The sequence below is a fragment of the Anas acuta genome, chromosome 3 (genome assembly GCF_963932015.1).
Source record: "Anas acuta chromosome 3, bAnaAcu1.1, whole genome shotgun sequence".
Classification (NCBI taxonomy): Eukaryota; Metazoa; Chordata; class Aves; order Anseriformes; family Anatidae; genus Anas; species Anas acuta.
Window position 1 is genome coordinate 716766 of NC_088981.1, and position 17080 is coordinate 733845.

Here is a 17080-nt window from a genome sequence, read left to right on the forward strand (position 1 = left end):
CTTAAGCAGGGTTGTCAGCTTTGAACACTGCTTCTAAAGACTTATCGATTGTGCCCAGACGCACAACTTCGGAAATGCTGCTGTCCCTGTTGGCTCCGGGTAAGCCAGAGCCAGTTCCCATCCAGACAGTAAATACAGTGAGTTAACAGCTGTCCTAGAATGAAACTATGGAAGTTGTGTTCTGCTTAGTTTGTTGGTTTGGTTTTGTTTTGTTTTCCAGGTAGGAAACACTCCCTTCCCACTGGCAGGGCAGGTTTTATCCTATGGCCTTTAATACCCTGAAACCTATAGCACTATCGAGCACTAAAATAAATTGCCACAATTTATGAAAGGTTGTACCTGTCTCATTGTTTGCTCTTGGTTGATACCATGTAATAGTAATCATCCAGCTTTAGGGGGAGAGGAGGTGTGGGTGTGAAAGTCATTCTCGATGATGTCCAGGAGTACTATGAGCATGCTCCCAAAGGTATTCCTTTTACAGCTGTACCCTTTTGAAGTCTGCAACTACTTGAAAACATTACCCTGAGAGTCACCACAAAATTACTGGTCACCCTCACCCTTCTGTTCCACTGCAGAGCTGCTGGAAATACAGAGGTGTGGGTAAAAAAGAAGACCATGCTAAAAAAGACCAGTAATATCTATCTGGGAAGTCTCTGTCATTTGGGAGCAAATTTCCCACTCAAACACAATATCATTTAGGAAATTCCTTACTAGTGTAGTAGACCCAATGTGCTACCTGACAGTTTGTGAAACATTTCCATTCCTGCGCAGCGTAAGACAGTGGGTAATTCCCTCTTCTCTCCCACTGATAAACCCGTGTGTGGGTGGAGCAGGTTTTAACTAATCTGTCTACAGGAGGAAACAGAAGGAAGACGACTCACTGTGGATGTTACTCTTCTGAAAGACAAGTTCTCACATTTATCTTCTATAGAGCCTTCTGCAAGAAAAGAAGGAAAAGAATTAAAAAAGGAGCAGAAAGACTAACATGCTGCTGGATATATACCATGCTTTTTGACACCTTTTCCACTTTTTCCTATCACTCTTGTTCCTCTTCTGACCATATCAATACTCTTCGAGAAGCCTCTCCTGATCACCTAACATTCAAGTGGCAGGGGAGCTTAATGTGTCAGACTGAAGCCACCAGATCATACTTATGTACCACCCAATTCTTCCTCTTTAAAAAGTAATAATAATCTGCTGATCCCAGCACTTCTTGAATGCTAACCAGTGAGACTGCATCCTGGAGGCTTTACGACTATTGGAGATGTGGCGTAATTAGCAGAATCACCTCATCTTCTTCTGAGTTCCTTCTCCAATCCAAGCAAGGAGATCCTTTTTAGCTGGCTTCAGCTTCAGCAGAGCTGGGGAGGGGATATAACAGCTGCACAACCCTTCAGTAACTAGTCACTGTCGGATAGGAAACCGTTGTGGCTTTGAACAAATGCTCATAGGCTCCATTCTTGTCACCTGGGTACCTGTGCATGGTGGGATCCCACCTGTAATAAGAACTGACAGACTGCCTGGCTGAAACTCTCAGATCAGTTAGGCCAGCAACTGGCTCTGAAGTATAAAAAGTTAGCAAGGGTGACTTGTAAGTCTCTGTCAGAGCAACAGTGTTCGAATGTGCCGATTAAAAAGAACTGAGGTGCTGCAGAGAGTTTTCCTTTGCAGTGCTTTAGTGATGCATGTGGATTACGCACAAGCCATGACTCTGTTTGCTGCCATGTTAACTTCTCCTGGAAAGGCTACGGGAATGCTTTGCTGCAGGCTCCAGAGGAGGTCCCAAATAACTTTACTAGGTCCCTAGGAAGTTTCCCAGAGAGCTGACTCTCTGAGAGGCAGCATGATGCACTTTTGTTCTTTCCAGAGCCTCGTCACAGCATAAAACCACATAAAACATCAAGAGAAAACTGTGTAAATCATAGGATACAGATGTGCTGAGATGACAGCCAGATGTGCCTTAGCAAAGTTAAGGAACAGTCATGACTGTTTTGGGGAGAGCAAGCAGCTTTGTGTACTTGGCATTTTCCCCTGGAAACTATGCCAAGTTCTGCTCTTCAGACCAAATAGAGATTTTCTTCTGTTTGGACTGGCAGATTATGCTCACAAAGAGCTTTCAACTCTGAAGGAACATATTTAGGACTAATGCCAAGCAGCATCTTTAGGTAGTCACTAGCCAGTGAGGCTCCAGACCGCCAGGTGTGGCGACCTCAGGCCAGCAGGCAGACACCCAGCAGCATCCGAGGGCAGCACTTCGAGCCACTTCTGAGAACCCAGTGGGGCCCGGACAGCACCGTGAGGCCCTTGGGACAGCTGCTGCTGTTGAGCCTTGCCCAAGCTTCTGCTGGCTATGCAGAAGCCTTCACCATCTCATCTTACACATCAGCTGGTCATACGTATGCTTTAAGCAGTTTATTGGTTGAAGCCCAAGACTGAAGGCAAAAGGCTATCAGCAGGACGGTGATAGCTGAGCATGGTTGCTTTTCTCCTGAGAAGTACAAGGGGTTGGTGTAAACCAGCTGTTTAACCCACAAGCCTTAGGCACATATCCTTTTTGCAAACCTCAAAGAGGATGCAATTAAATATGTTGCCAATTACCACGGATGGTTACTCCCTCCTTCCTGAAGAGGATCTCCTGGTGAGCAGAAATGTTTCTACGAGTGATCCTCCTCTGCTCCCATGCAAAGTTAGCTGTCTTAACTCAATTTGCTAATGATACTGCTTTGAGGAACTCTAACTGCATTGCACTGAAGCAGGTCAGGGAGCACACACTCTCCATCCACGGGGTGAGCCGCAGGGCAGTCACTGCCAACTGATGGCCAGCAGCCGAGGTGTGGGATATCTTCAGGTAGCTGGTGGGCAGCACCACTGAAGGAACAATAAACCATTTCCTTTCAGTCGTGTGCTCCTACTCAGGGCCCATGGCAGTTCAAAAGGTTGACATGATTTCCATTTAAGAACAGTTTACAGCAGCTTGGGCTACACCTCTTCCCATTTGATTTAAGAGCATTTAAATAAGTTTGCATCTGCTTACATAAAACAGCTTAAGGTCATACCTTTGGATAACGCTGTGTCTTCCTTACCTAGAAGGAGGCTAGCAGTTCTCCCATCTGGAAATATTGGGTAAATGCCTGTGCTTATGTGCTTTGGGGGAATTCAGGGTTTTAAGGAGACGTCACTATAACACAAAACTTACTGCAACCAGAAGGTGGCCCATCTCCACCCAAAAGCTAATACAACAGCCTCCCCTTTCTCCCGAGAGGAACAGAGGCCATACCTTTGACTGATCCTCCAGCTCTCCAAGCCAGTTGTAGAAAAGAAGGGCTGGGAGCACTTTGCCAAAGCACGCGAACCCTGCCAGCACCACAGAAGAGCAGCCCTGGCCCTCCTGCTGCGCTGGATGGGCAGGTGGTAGAGGCAGAGCAGGAGCCTGCAGGGGTGGGAGGTGAAGAGGTGGGGAAGTGCTCAAAGGTGCTGCAGGGAGCCAGCAGAAATGCCTGAGGGAGGAACACATCTGCCACGCACATGGAGCTCACCACAGTGCCCACAGCCACCCAAGAGCCACCGGCGTCCTGCCAGAGGTGGCACCAGGGTGTCTCAGAGCTGTCCTTGCTCGGCTGAGCGCTGAGAACCAGGAGATTGGCCTCTTCTGGGTCACTGAATTGGGGAAATGCCCACGGGAAATGCAGAGAGAACAACTCCAAGCAGCATGTCAAACCGAGGCATCTTGTCTGTTCCCAGAGCACACACGTCTGTAATCACTGTTTTGTTTCTCCCTCCCATTGGTGATGGTGGTGCCTGTTGCACAGGAGGGAGCAAAAGGGAAAAGCACTCTGTCTTTCAGCTGTTTAGGAAAATACTCATGACAGAGCTAACTCGTGGCTTGCCTTCTCTTGGAGGCAAGAGAGAAAGGAGGGCAGTATCTTTTGGCTTTCTTATTCCATTTTTTTCCTGTTTTCTCTGATACTCTAAAGCTTTCCCTGTCCTTTCTTTTCCTTGACTGAAGATTCACAATTAAATATATTAATTAACAGGAGAAAGAGATAATGTATTTTGTATATATGCTTGTCCTTTTTTGAGGCTTTGATATTTTTTCTTGCTGTTCTCCACTCACACTAGGTATCATTTTCCCTTTCTGAGGCCAGCCAGGGTGGGAGCTGAACAGGATTGGAGAGGTGCCAAGTGTGACTGTACTCCTCTTCCTCCCCATGGTGGTTGCACCCCTGTGGCTTAAGACAGTCATTAATGTGAACCCGGGGGCTTCGCCTCCCCTGCTCAGGGCAAAAGGACCAGCCCAGCTGTGTTGCTTGGAGAAGGGGCTCAGGCCATCTCCCTGCAGAGAAATGCTGCTAACCGAGCCTGCAGGCTGCAGAGCCATACCAGCATCTCCCAGGCTGGCGGGCACAGCACTCATGCTGCCACATAGGGACCGGATCACAGATGCAGCAGCATCCCAGCACACTGCTGCATGGAGCTGAGCACGTGTTGCCCCTGGGGTGGGCAGTGTTCGTGGAGCTAGCGCCCTGATGGGCAGCCTCCAAGGCGCGAGAATAGTCTCACCCCTCATCAGCATCAAGCCACAGCCGCAGCACTGCCCAAACCAGGGGTCTGTCACTTGCCCAGGCCTGCCTCAGCACCTCGCTCCATCTGGCAACCGAGGATCCTCCTCTGCCCTCCACAGACACTGCTCTCCACTCGCCAGTGCCATGCAGAGGCTTGTCTGTGTGGTTAAGCCTCTGCTATCTGCATATTTCTGGGAATATCTTGTATTTCAGTGGTGAGAAGTAATTATTGAATTGAATCTGTAAAGCATGAAAGCCAACTAGGCTTCTTTCAGGATGAAAGAGGCGATAAAAACGCTGGTATTAATAGAAAAATATTTGTTACTTCATGGGATATCAGGGCTTCCTGTGGTTTGAGGTTACGCCTTGCATAGTTTGTTGCTGAACGCCTTAGGATGACTCTGCTTTCCTCTTTTTCTTTCAGCAGCCAGTTCATCCGCTCTCAAACCAATGATAGGGTTTGCACACAGGGCAATTCTATATCTCCTTATTGGATGTCCTCGTGCACTCTGCTCTACTTCCGCAAGCACACGCAGGTGCAGAATGGGCTGGTGGGATGCCTGCATGCATCATGCCTTGATGAAAGGCTGAAGAACAACACGTGATCAATAGAAATGCATATTGAGAGCTGCTATTCTACTAGCCTGATAACAGTAGAAAGCAGCAATATTTGAGAAATTAAAGGGACAAAAATTCAAAACCAAATGCAAATGAAATCCTATTACACACAGCAAAATTAGCCTGAAGGACCCATTGCTCCAGTAAGTTGGTTTCGAGGCCAAAAAAATCTCTGAAATGCAAAAGAAGGTTGGCTCACTATGTAAACATTTTAAATAGCAGTGTCAGAAATAATCCTAACATTACAATATCCAGAGTTCCCAATTTACAGCTTGTCAAAGTCCTAGAAAAGAAAGATCATCCAGAAATCTAATGTGAAGTTCAGGTTACCCTAGGTGCCTCTGCATGTTTACTGCCAAAACCTCCACGGTGCTCAGCAGTGGTGCAGCTCAGCAAACTTTGTCCTCCTCAAGACCCACATGGGTCCAAGACAACCAGAGAGCTGCAGAGCAGCTCCGGAGAAACATGAGGTGAGGATGCCACAAGGACCTGTCAAGAGGATCATGCATGGCACACATTCTCCCTTCCCTGGCCCTGCTGCTGATGCTCCTACTAATGCAGACAGGGATGCAGCTGGTCTTTGCTGCAAGGGTACAGTGCTGACCTATGCTATCCACCAGGACCCCTTCTGCAAAGCTGCTCTCTCACCAGCCAGACTCAGTCTGTCCTCCCTCGGTCAGTCTGTCCCAGGTTCAGGACTTGGAGCTTGCCTCTGCTAAGCCCCATGAGGTTCCTGCCTGCCCATTCCTCCAGTATCCCTCTCAGCAGCAGCCTGGCCTTCCAGCACGTCAGGATGCGAGCATCCTCCAGCTTGCTGATGGTGTACCCTGACCACCATCTGGGTCCATCATGAAGGTACAAAGCAGCACTGACGCTTCAGGAATGCCTCCTAACAGCCTCCAACTGGGTGTCATGCTGCGGTTCAGCCAGTTCTTCCTTCTTAGTTCACGTGCCGAACAGCAAGAGGATTGTAAGAAATGGCAGCTCTCTTGGTACAGATTCAAACTGCACCCCCTCCACTGACCTATTAGTGCTTTCCTGTTATTCTACAGAGGTTAGAGGAAGCAAAGAGCAATGACTACTCAATACATGCTCCAATCCCAGGGTGCAGTACTGTCTGTTACTCAGCTTGGCATCTCCAGCAAGTCATGGCCAAGGGCCTCTCCCAGGATCCTTACTGCCTTGGCCTTGCAAAATCAGCTGCTTTGTGGTAGCTCTGGTGGCCTCTCCAGGTTGTTCTGTGTGACTTTCTTCCAGACATCTGATAATTCTTCCTTTCCTACTTTCCCCATGCTCTCAATGGTGTTTCTGGATTTAGTGAAGGTTGGAAATTGCTATTGCTAGCAGCAGAGGAACCTGTGGTCTGCAGGAGGAACATAAAAGCTTTAGAGCCCAGGGGCTGTTCGTTCCCTTAGCACCGGAAGGACCTGTATGTGGCAGAGAGCTGTGGGCTGATCTATGGGTCTATATCCAAAACCGGCTCATCAACACTTCACATATTAGCTGATGCAATCAGATCGTGGTGCTGCAGCTTCATCAGCTTCATCAGCTTCGTCGCATAACTCCCAATTATAATAAGAAATGTTTCTGCTTGGCTGAATGAACTGAACTTACTGGCTCAGCTGAAGTAGCTTAATTAAAGTCACTGGAACAAAGTAGTGCTCATCTTCCCCAGTGAGTAGATATGTGGTTTAATGCTTATCTCCCCCCTACCCTCCGCTTCTGATTCCGGATATAGGAGAAGATGGGAAAGTTCATGTAGGAAGCCTCATCAGGATCATAAACTGTGTGAAATGTAAAATCTACTTGTAAACATGCTCATTGACAGAATTTGTCACTGGTTGTCAATAACTGAGCACAAATGTGTTCAAGTACTAATCACCAGCTTGTGATGCAGCTCAAGCTGGAGCACAGCTACCCTGGTGGAAGGACCAGACATGCCTCCCTGCAGATGCTGGTGGGGCAGCACACCTGTGGCACTCTGCAGAAAGCCACATTTCCTGTACGAGCATTATTTGGCTTCCAGAATAGGCAGGTAGATCATGCAAACACTTAAACTTCTACTCAGACTCAGTCCTGGTGCCTTTCCAGGCTCTCTCAGTTACCAGGCAATGCATCCTTGAGCGTGCAGGTTGCTCCCAGAGACATCTAGTGAGGAGGCTGAGCAATGGAAATTAACACAGCCATCCAGAGCACTTTTACCAAGGCATTTGCCTCCCGTGCTATGCATGAAAGAGGACTTTGAATTTCTGGTCTCTAACATCTATACCTCTACCAGCTTCATTAAAATCACACATGTCATTTTATGTGGTGAATATCTAATTTATTAATCTTATGCTGAATTATACAACACAGGCTTAAACACATGGGAACCTTGCCTCCTCTAGCAACAATCCAATCTAATGCATCAGCTATAACCTCTGCAAAGGCAACTCACTAGGACTCGGGGCATTTCACCACACTGAAAACCCACATGCATTAGGCATTGCCTAATTGCATGCTGGCGAGGCAGTAGGTGACCAGGAGGCGTGAGCAGGTGCAAGTGAAGTGACCGTTGGCTCCCACCGCACCCTGCCTGTTGCCCGGTCACCAGGCCGCATCCTGCACATCCCACATCCCGCAGGCCACATCCCGCAGTCTGCCCAAAAGTGGCACTGCCAGGTGAGGGCAGCATTAGCCCTGTGGGGCCTGCCAGGCCTCGCTGCTCTCCCACAAATCCCGCGTTGTGCAACACCATCTCACTCGTGCCACTGCCAACATCTCACAGCTGTCCCGCCTTTCTCAAGGATTACCAGTTCCCAGATACCTCTTTCAGGGTGTCAGGGTGTCACCCCTTTCCCTGCCCTTTACCAGCGACTGGAGAAGCGGGATGTACTGGCTCTGGTGGCTCTGTTAGCCTTGCAGGTTCCCAGGGGCTTCAGACATTCCAGACAGTTCAGCCCCAGCACCACTCACAGACCAGTTTCTTTGCCCAGCTCTGGGTGGGAGCCGTCATGACAAGCTGTTTGAAGTGACCCTCCGGTGACATGGTTACACTTGGTGAAGCCGTGGTCTGGGGCAGACCACAGGACAGTCGCGTGAGAAGGAGACATACATTGACCATGGCCGAGCCAACAAGCAGGGCAATTGCGAGAGAATCACTATTAAAAAGGAAAGCAACTGCATCACAAAATGCACTTGCTCTCTCATTTGTTCTAATGGCAAATTGGCCCTAATCATTTTTGGTAATACTTATCCTGCAACATGAATGACACATACATCAAGTTTGTGTGCATCAGGGCATCACATTTTGTAAAAATGAATATCAGACCCATTATCTGTTAAGTCAGGCAGGACCACGAATCGCTTGGTGAACACCATTCTCTCACCTTTGTGCAGAGCCCAGCAAGCAGAGGCTCGATGGGGGCGGCTGCCAGGACTTGCTATGTCCGCAGCCTGACAGCCCAGCAGCACAGGCATCCCAGCAGCCCCAGACAGGAGATGGAGCCCTCAAATTATGTGCATTAAACACAGCTGAAGGGATAGAAAAGAAAGTTTCCAGTGGGTATGTTTCAAAGATGTTCAAGATACCATATTTTTTCCTGAATATACATGTCCTGTATTTCTATTTCTGCTGGCTATTTAGAAAGAAATAAAAACTCACCCAGACCATGACTTCATTTCTCCATATATATATATATATATATATTTAATTTCACACTTTGGGGCCTATCACTTGTCTGGCACAAATGGGTGTAATTCTGCTGGCTGCCACACTACTGCGTGCCTAGTAAAGCCGGGTAGGCTGGACAGCAGTGCAAGATATTACCTAGACAGACACACTACTCAGGAAAATAATCTGAATTAAGTCACTACTTGACTTTAAGAGGATTAGCTAAACTGCATTCAATCCCTCAAGAGGAAGTTCTTCAGAAGCAAAATGACCTAAATTTGATCTACCTCTAGTCATTTTGAAACTTAAACAATATTAAGGCTGCTTTAAATCCGACTAAGATTGACCCCTGGAAGTTAAATGCAGTTTAAGCAATTCACTTAAATGGGGAAGGGGGGGGGGGGGAGGGAAAGGAAAAAAAAATCAAAGAAAATATTCAAAAGCAACTGGTGTTAAACCACAAATTAATAAATCTCATTCTCCATTAGTTCATTAGTTAATGCTGGCTGTTAACAGCAAATTTTTATTTTTTTTCTCCTAATTGCCCTAAAACAACACTTGACCCTAGGCAAAGAAATTCACAAGAGAAAGTTAAATTTCTGTTGAGTATCACTGTTTTTGTTTGTTTGTTTGTTTGTTTTGTTTATGTTTTTGGTTGGTTGGTTGGTTTTGTTTTTGTTTTCCCTAGTTCCAACAAAACAAAATGGTAGACTCCTCTGTTTCCCATGTTCAGTAACATTTTTAGGAGAGCAGTTCTCTGTCAGCTGAAGCTGGTGTGGCCATGCCAGGCACAATAAGCTGAACATCTGCTTCAAAAGGACAAGAACAGAGATGAAGAAAACATCAGCCATAGAAGAACTGAACCTTCAACAAAAATGAAATACGCTTCATCGAGAAATACCATAGCCTACACACCACTGTGAGGTTCACACCACGGGAACCCTGTTAGATCTTTATCCACCACAAAATGAGACCTTCTCAAGATGATAAGAAAACCTAGTCTCTGCCCTGTGAGCAGCCCTGTCCCACCTCCGTGCTAGAACCACAGGAGGGAGGACACGTCCCATGTGTCTTGTATTTCTCGGAAAAGAACTAAGACTATACACATGGCAGAGCACACATGCATACATCCTACTGACACAGAAGTTCAGGGACTTTTTATCCCCACATATTTAACTAAGAGGGGTGCTACACATACTCCCACTATGCAGCTGATTTGCACACACCAGAAAAGTCTGCAAGACCAGGGTGTCCAGCTGCCCTGTTAGAGGTAAACCACATAATCTCCAGGTGTTGGATCATCTTGTGATCATCCATTGCAACCAAAACTGCACAGATTTCTTGAATATTGAGGGGGAGGGGAGGAGAAAAAGAGGGTGTACTTGGAAATTTGAGATATTTTATATCTAAAAGTAACTTCACAAATGTTACCATCTGCCCACTCAATGTTATAGAGATGTCATTCATAATTTGCTTTTTACATACCACTCCATGATGTGACAACTTCACGGCCCAGAACTGGGCTACCCAGGCTGTGCTCCTGTAGAAATTGCTTTGGTGTGACAAATCCATTTTGTCTTTTAGAAGCTATCAGATTAGCACTCAGGTATTCAGTCAGCCGCTTGTTATGCATTTTGTGGGTATTATTCTGCAACATTTTGGATAATTGCAGGTTATGTTGTTAATTAAGGAAGTAAATGAGCCCTCAGTTTCCACTTCTAGCAAAGCCGTACTGTGTTACTCACAAGCTTAGCAGTACTTGTGAGGGGATCTTGGCTACAACAATATCAACTGAATCACAGAAATAAGCAAATCAATGCACCTCAAATAAAAACATCCCTCAATGCCAAAATTACATATGCCAAGCTGGGATTTGTGTATTAAAAAGCAAAGAAATGAAACAGAAGAAAGTTTGTAGTACTGACTTTGGAGTTGCTAATTTCCACCCCCGAAACACTTTTAAAACTCCTGCAAAGAGTATTTTAGGAAGTGCACAAAATAACTGGCTTGCAAGGACTCAAATGTCAAGAAATGGATGAATGCCAGCCAGAACCACAGTGAGGACCTGTCCGTCTGTCTGTCCATTGCAAGCACCACTATGTGAGGGCCATGGTGAGTGGTGGCTGTGGACTGGCTACCACCAGCACCACCTGCCTGCAGCTAGCATCCCCAGTCTGGACCATGCCCATGTTTGAAGAGCAGCATGGATCATACCCACATGCAGTCTGCACCATCATCCCACTTTCCAGCCGTTCCAACTCGTTAGGGTTTGCTGATTGGGTGTGCAAAGCTAAGAAATAGTCTGACCATGGGGTAAGACAGCCTGATATGTGCATCTGCCTCCTAATTTTAGAGCCCAGTTATAGTCATTTCACTGAATTCCCATACTGACCCACTGGGAAGGGAGAAACTCTGCATTTTTTAATTTTTATTTTTAAATAAAAAAAAACAAGTGATATACTCCACTCAGCATTATCTTCTGTTGGCAGAAGCTTTCCATTATTTCCCCAGACCCTTCAAAGAGGTATATGGTACTCAGTGTTTGAGCTGTGCCTCATGTGACCTGCACTGATGCCAAGGGACAGCAGGATAGGATAAAAACGTGTTGATTAATTTTCCTGTAGTTTGCATCAGGCAGTGCATTAGATGGCAAATGGTAGGCTGAATAAGCTTTAGGTGATGTTTCACAACTGGGTGACTGCCAGAAACCTGGTAATGCACTCCTGTAGGTGATCTTGTTGTGCTGTGTTTGCTGTCCCTCCACCTTTCCTCTGTGTGATGTTATCCGTCAGCCCCGTACCTATACACCATCACACAAATATCCTTTTCTAAGTGTGTCTGTTTAGAACAAACTAACTTTGGTTTACAAATGGCAGCAACACCCCAGCACTTGGACCTGCAGGCAGTTTCTGTAAACAAGCATAGTAAGATAAAAATCATTGCTCAGATGGGAGAACTTGTGGAAAGATGTGTTGTGGAAAGAGGAAAACACATTTTGGAAAAAGCAAGTGTCACGGTTAAGATTTGGATAATCCATCAACCTAAATTTCATCCTCTAGATATTCCTTTGTTTATCCTTCATTTACATCCTACAACTATTTTTCAATATTTCTGATTTGGGGGAAATAGTTCCCCAAAATTACCCTTTGGAATGAGCAGGATACACAAAGAACTCCACCCAGTGCTGATGCCATCCTTTTGCCAAAACCTACTAGTTCTGCACACACTGCATAGCAGCAGCACCAAGTGGTAAGCTTGATTGCAGTGCCTTATGAGTTCACAGCCTCTTGGAGACATCCACTGAAATCTGACTGGGCAGTGCAAGTTTCAAGAAACTTCTCTGCAACTCATCCAGGTAAGAATATTTATATACACATATACACAAACACACACATGGGTATACACATACACATGTGTGTATATACATATACCTGATTAGCCAATGCCAGGGGGAGGAAGCTGCATCAGATGCTGAGCTGGAAACAATTAGACTATTCTTTTGCACAGCAGAAGAAGCAAATTCCATTGAATGGCATTTGCCCTTAGGCAGCGTATTAATACAAATGATGATTATAGAGTCCATTTGGTACAAGTAGTGCTGTTTGTGACAAGGGCTGAGTGCCCTTGGGAGATGCCTGAGATAGCGAATGCATTGCATGCAGATGGAGAGGAAGGCATGTGTTGGCTTGTGCACAAGGCAGGCAGAGCATGCATGCCTGTGTTTAAACTTCAGGTCTTTGAACTGTGATTTCCTATAAAAATTTTCCTTTTACTGTTGACCTCAGATCAAATTCTGTTTTTGAGAATCACAAAGCACAGTAAGAGATACAAGGACTACATGCTACTACTAGTGTTCAGAGAACCAGACACTTGGAGCACCAACAGAAACTACCTGCAGGTAAGTCAAGAGCCAACAGGACCCCACACCCACCAGGAGGTCAGCCTCTGTTCTGTGGATCTAGGGATGAGCTTGCTCTTTTACTCATTCACATAGTTATGGATGCAGCACAGTATCATGAACTTTTTTAAAAAATAAATAAATAAATAAATAAACAAAGACCTGGACTTGGCCAGCATTACACATGGCAAAGGAAGGCGTAAGAGCTTCTCAAAGGCAGATGTTGATTAGTCCTCCCCTAGGAGGGTGGGACTCTTACATTGTATCCTAATCTTTCAGAGTTGGAGATAATTTTAGACCTGGCTTCATGAGTTTTAGCATTTAGCCAAAAATGTTTTTATCATTAATTGCAGTCACTTTGAGTGTTCTTGCTGTCCCTAGGATTCTTACTCCCTTCTTTGGATCATGCTAAGATATTTGTTTGGAGGAGCATCTCTGTTCAGAGCAGTGCTGAAATCCAGAAGCTCCAGAGAGCAGGGGCAGCAGGCTTGGGACTCCTGACGGTGACCTTGGGCACCGACCAGCCCCTGCCAGCGCCCATGAGGGCAGCTACGTGAGGGCTGGTGCCGTTGCTGTCCTGTCCATTCACATCTCCCAGCCAGGATTTTGGGACAAAACACTGCCCATCTCCATGCCAGCATCAGCAGCCCCTCATGCGAAGCCTTCTGACAAAGGCTGCCAGAACACTGTGCCAGCCCAACTTCCTCACACAGGGCCTGCTCCTAGGTGCTGCTATACCACACCTCACCCAGAATTCTGAGCAGACACACTAATATGTTGCAAAAAGGCTTTCTGCAGAGACACTGGTATATTAGCAAATCTAGCTGCTAAAAAACACAACTATATTTTCTCCCATTAATTCCAGATCAAACATTTGAGACTCAGCTCCAACCTCACAGTAAATTCCTATTGGCTTATGGTGAACTCAGCCAAAGGCAGTGCATGGAAACTGCGTTTTGCCTGCTTGTATTCATTTGCCCTACAGAGAGCTGGGACAGAGCCGTGACTTGTCTTCCTTGAACTCCATGGTACTGCTGGGAATGCTGCTTTGTGGATAAACAAACAGCACTTGCTGGCTGTGCTGGCCACAAGATATCACACGCTGTGAAGTCAGCCAAGGTACCTTCTGAGGCCCAGGAGAAGGTGCATGGCCACACTCCTTTGGAACAAAGCTGTGTGCAGCATCTGCCCTTTGCTAGCCCATCACAGCCATGGCTGCAAGATGTGAGCAAACAAACCAACCCAGCCAGACAAACAGCAGCCCAAGCCCACATGGCTTTTCTGCCTGAGGTTTAACAGCAAGCCCACAGCAGAGGGCACTTAACACTTAGAGCAACATTGCCTGGACCCTTGCCTACATCATTAATTCAGGGTACTAGATCTATATTGGGATTCCAGTTCTTAAAATGACACAGGTCTGAAGTTGACCCAGCTACTTCACATTGAAACTGAGCCAACACCACACAACAATTGTGTCACAGGCTCAGAGCAAACAATGCTGGCGGGAGCCACAGCAGGTCACCTGGAACAAGTCACAGTTAGGCTATGCTGAAAAACATTTGGCAACCTGAAATTACCAAGCCTAATGATGAATTAATGATCTGACCCCTTCCACAAACAGATGTTTCAGTGTGGTCTTCCAAAGGCAGCTCAGCACAGCATCTGAGGTGGAAATGTTGCATCTCACTGGGCATGAAGCCCTTTTGTAGGCTTATGTTGCAAATCATTTCCAGAAGTTCTCAGCATGAGAGATTCTGCTGACCTCAAGCAATTTCAAAGCAAACTTGTGGAAATTTGCATGTAGGGAAATTAAATGGCCAGGCGGGAAAAAACAAAAAAGTCTGTTGTGCAATGCTTTGCCCACATCTGGCTCAAGGTGAGCGGGCTGCTGGGCATTGCATGCTGGAATTGATTGTCCAGCTGATAGTTCACCAAACTTTGCTTTTCAGCAAACACAATACTTCATTTCTGACCACTTGCTCATTATTGTTCTGAGCTCTTGGAACCCAGAGGTTAGGAAAGTAAGATGACATGGAAGTGATTTCAATCCAGTTTGTTACAGCAGTAAGAGGCAACTGGTAATCATTAAGTGATTAAAGCAGTTACTCATTCCCAGTGAATGCCGCATATACTAAATTAGGTACAAGTTTGACTTAGTGGATGTAGTCAGAGACAATCTCCTACTATCTGCAGTGAGCCAATTAGAAAAGCCACCGACAACCAACTGCTAAGCAAGCAATGGAAAACAGCAATAAAATGAGCAAGCTTTAAATGCAAAACCCTGAAGCCAAGTGCTGATTCTGAGAGGCTGCGCTGTTGCACAAGGACCAGGGAGGAGCTGGGGCTGACCCATGCCCCTTTGCCACCCAAGGGGCTGGGGTCCCTAGGGTGGCACCATCCTGCCCCAGTGGCAGCACTGGCCCCTCCCCAGGGCCACGGAGGGAAACCTGCAGCTCCTCGTGGGCATGCTGGTGACCATGACTTCAAAGAGCCCGCGCCTTTCCTTGCCTACACCCTGCAGTTTCTCCCAGCCCAGCCATGCTGCGCAGAGCAAGGGGTCCAGCTTTGATCTGAGTTGGGCTTGGCCAGCTGCAGCCAAGAGCTTCAGGGCCACAAGCACATGCAGCTTTTGTTGAGCCTGCACCAGGGGCAGGAGCTGCCAGCAGCTGTGCAGGAAGGACCATCCATCTTCCCCAGCAGTGCTGGATGAGCAGCTGGGCAGTGGGCACACAGCCTGCACCTGCAGGGGCTTGTGCACCACAAGGCAGGACCACAGCCACACTCAGCCTCCAGCTTCCAAAGCCTTTCACAGCCACGGAGCTGGGGCAAGCAAGCTGAGAGGAAGAGTGGGGCTGAAGGAAGCTGAGCAGGGCATCAGCTGGGAGGCAAGGGCTAAGGACACAAAGGCTTGGGGCTGAGGCAGCTGGAGAACAGGTTTCTATTCCTAGCTCTGCTGTGTCCTTGCTCTGACCTGCACCAGAACTCCCTCCACACTCACTGCACTTTCCTCTCCTGCTTTCATGTGGTATTGCAACTGCTCAAGGCCAAAGCTGGCCTTTCTTGATATGCTCGAGCTTGATCCTGGCTCAGAAGCAGTGCTGTCATGCAACAATTAATGGCTGCTATTGCAACACATACACTGGCTGCTAAAACAACACTGGCTTCATCACTCCCTGAGTATCACTGGTACAGGAGAAACACCAAGACTTCTAAAATGGCAGGTGATTTATTAATTGGAGGATGGAGAAATTGCCAAGCCCACATGCATCTCTCAGCATATGCTGCTGGCACAAGGTGCAAACAGTGCGTGCTTAACCGTGACAGTGAGGGAGCGGGCTAGGCTGTTCAGGGAGCATAGCCACATAGCAGCACTCACACCTGGCAGCAAAAGGGTGGTTTTCCACCGCAGCTCACCCTCTTTTTGCAGGATAGGAAGGGAAGTCATTTTCTTCTCTCTTTCCCAGAGCGACCTTGTTGTCAGTAAGTGGTTTGGCTGTTAATTGCTTTGATTGCAAAGCAGGAACACTTTGGAAGCCCAAGGCCAGCTGCTGCCACCCAAACAATCTGGGAAACCAAGTAGCAGCAGCAGCTCAGCTTCATGGCTAATGGAGAGGGCAGAAATAGGAGAAATCCAGATTTCATAGAATCATAGAATCATAGAATATCCTGAGTTGGAAGGGACCCTTAAGGATCATCAAGTCCAACTCTTGACACCGCACAGGTCTACCCAAGTTCAGACCATGTGACTAAGTGCACAGTCCAATCTCTTCTTAAATTCAGTCAGGCTCGGTGCAGTGACCACTTCCCTGGGGAGCCTGTTCCAGTGTGCAACCACTCTCTCTGTGAAGAACCCCTTCCTGATGTCCAGCCTAAACTTCCCCTGCCTCAGCTTAACTCCATTCCCGCGGGTCCTGTCGCTGGTGTTAATGGAGAAAAGGTCTCCTGCCTCTCGACACCCCCTCACGAGGAAGTTGTAGACTGCGATGAGGTCTCCCCTTAGCCTCCTCTTCTCCAGGCTGAACAGGCCCAGTGCCCTCAGCCGTTCCTCGTACGTCTTCCCCTCCAGGCCTTTCACCATCTTCGTAGCCCTCCTCTGGACACTCTCCAACAGTTTCATGTCCTTTTTATACTGTGGTGCCCAGAACTGCACACAGTACTCGAGGTGAGGCCGCACCAGCGCAGAGTAGAGCGGGACAATCACCTCCCTTGACCTACTAGCGATGCTGTGCTTGATGCACCCCAGGACACGGTTGGCCCTCCTGGCTGCCAGGGCACACTGCCGGCTCATATTCAACTTGTTGTCTACCACGACCCCCAGATCCCTCTCTTCTAGGCTGCTCTCCAGCGTCT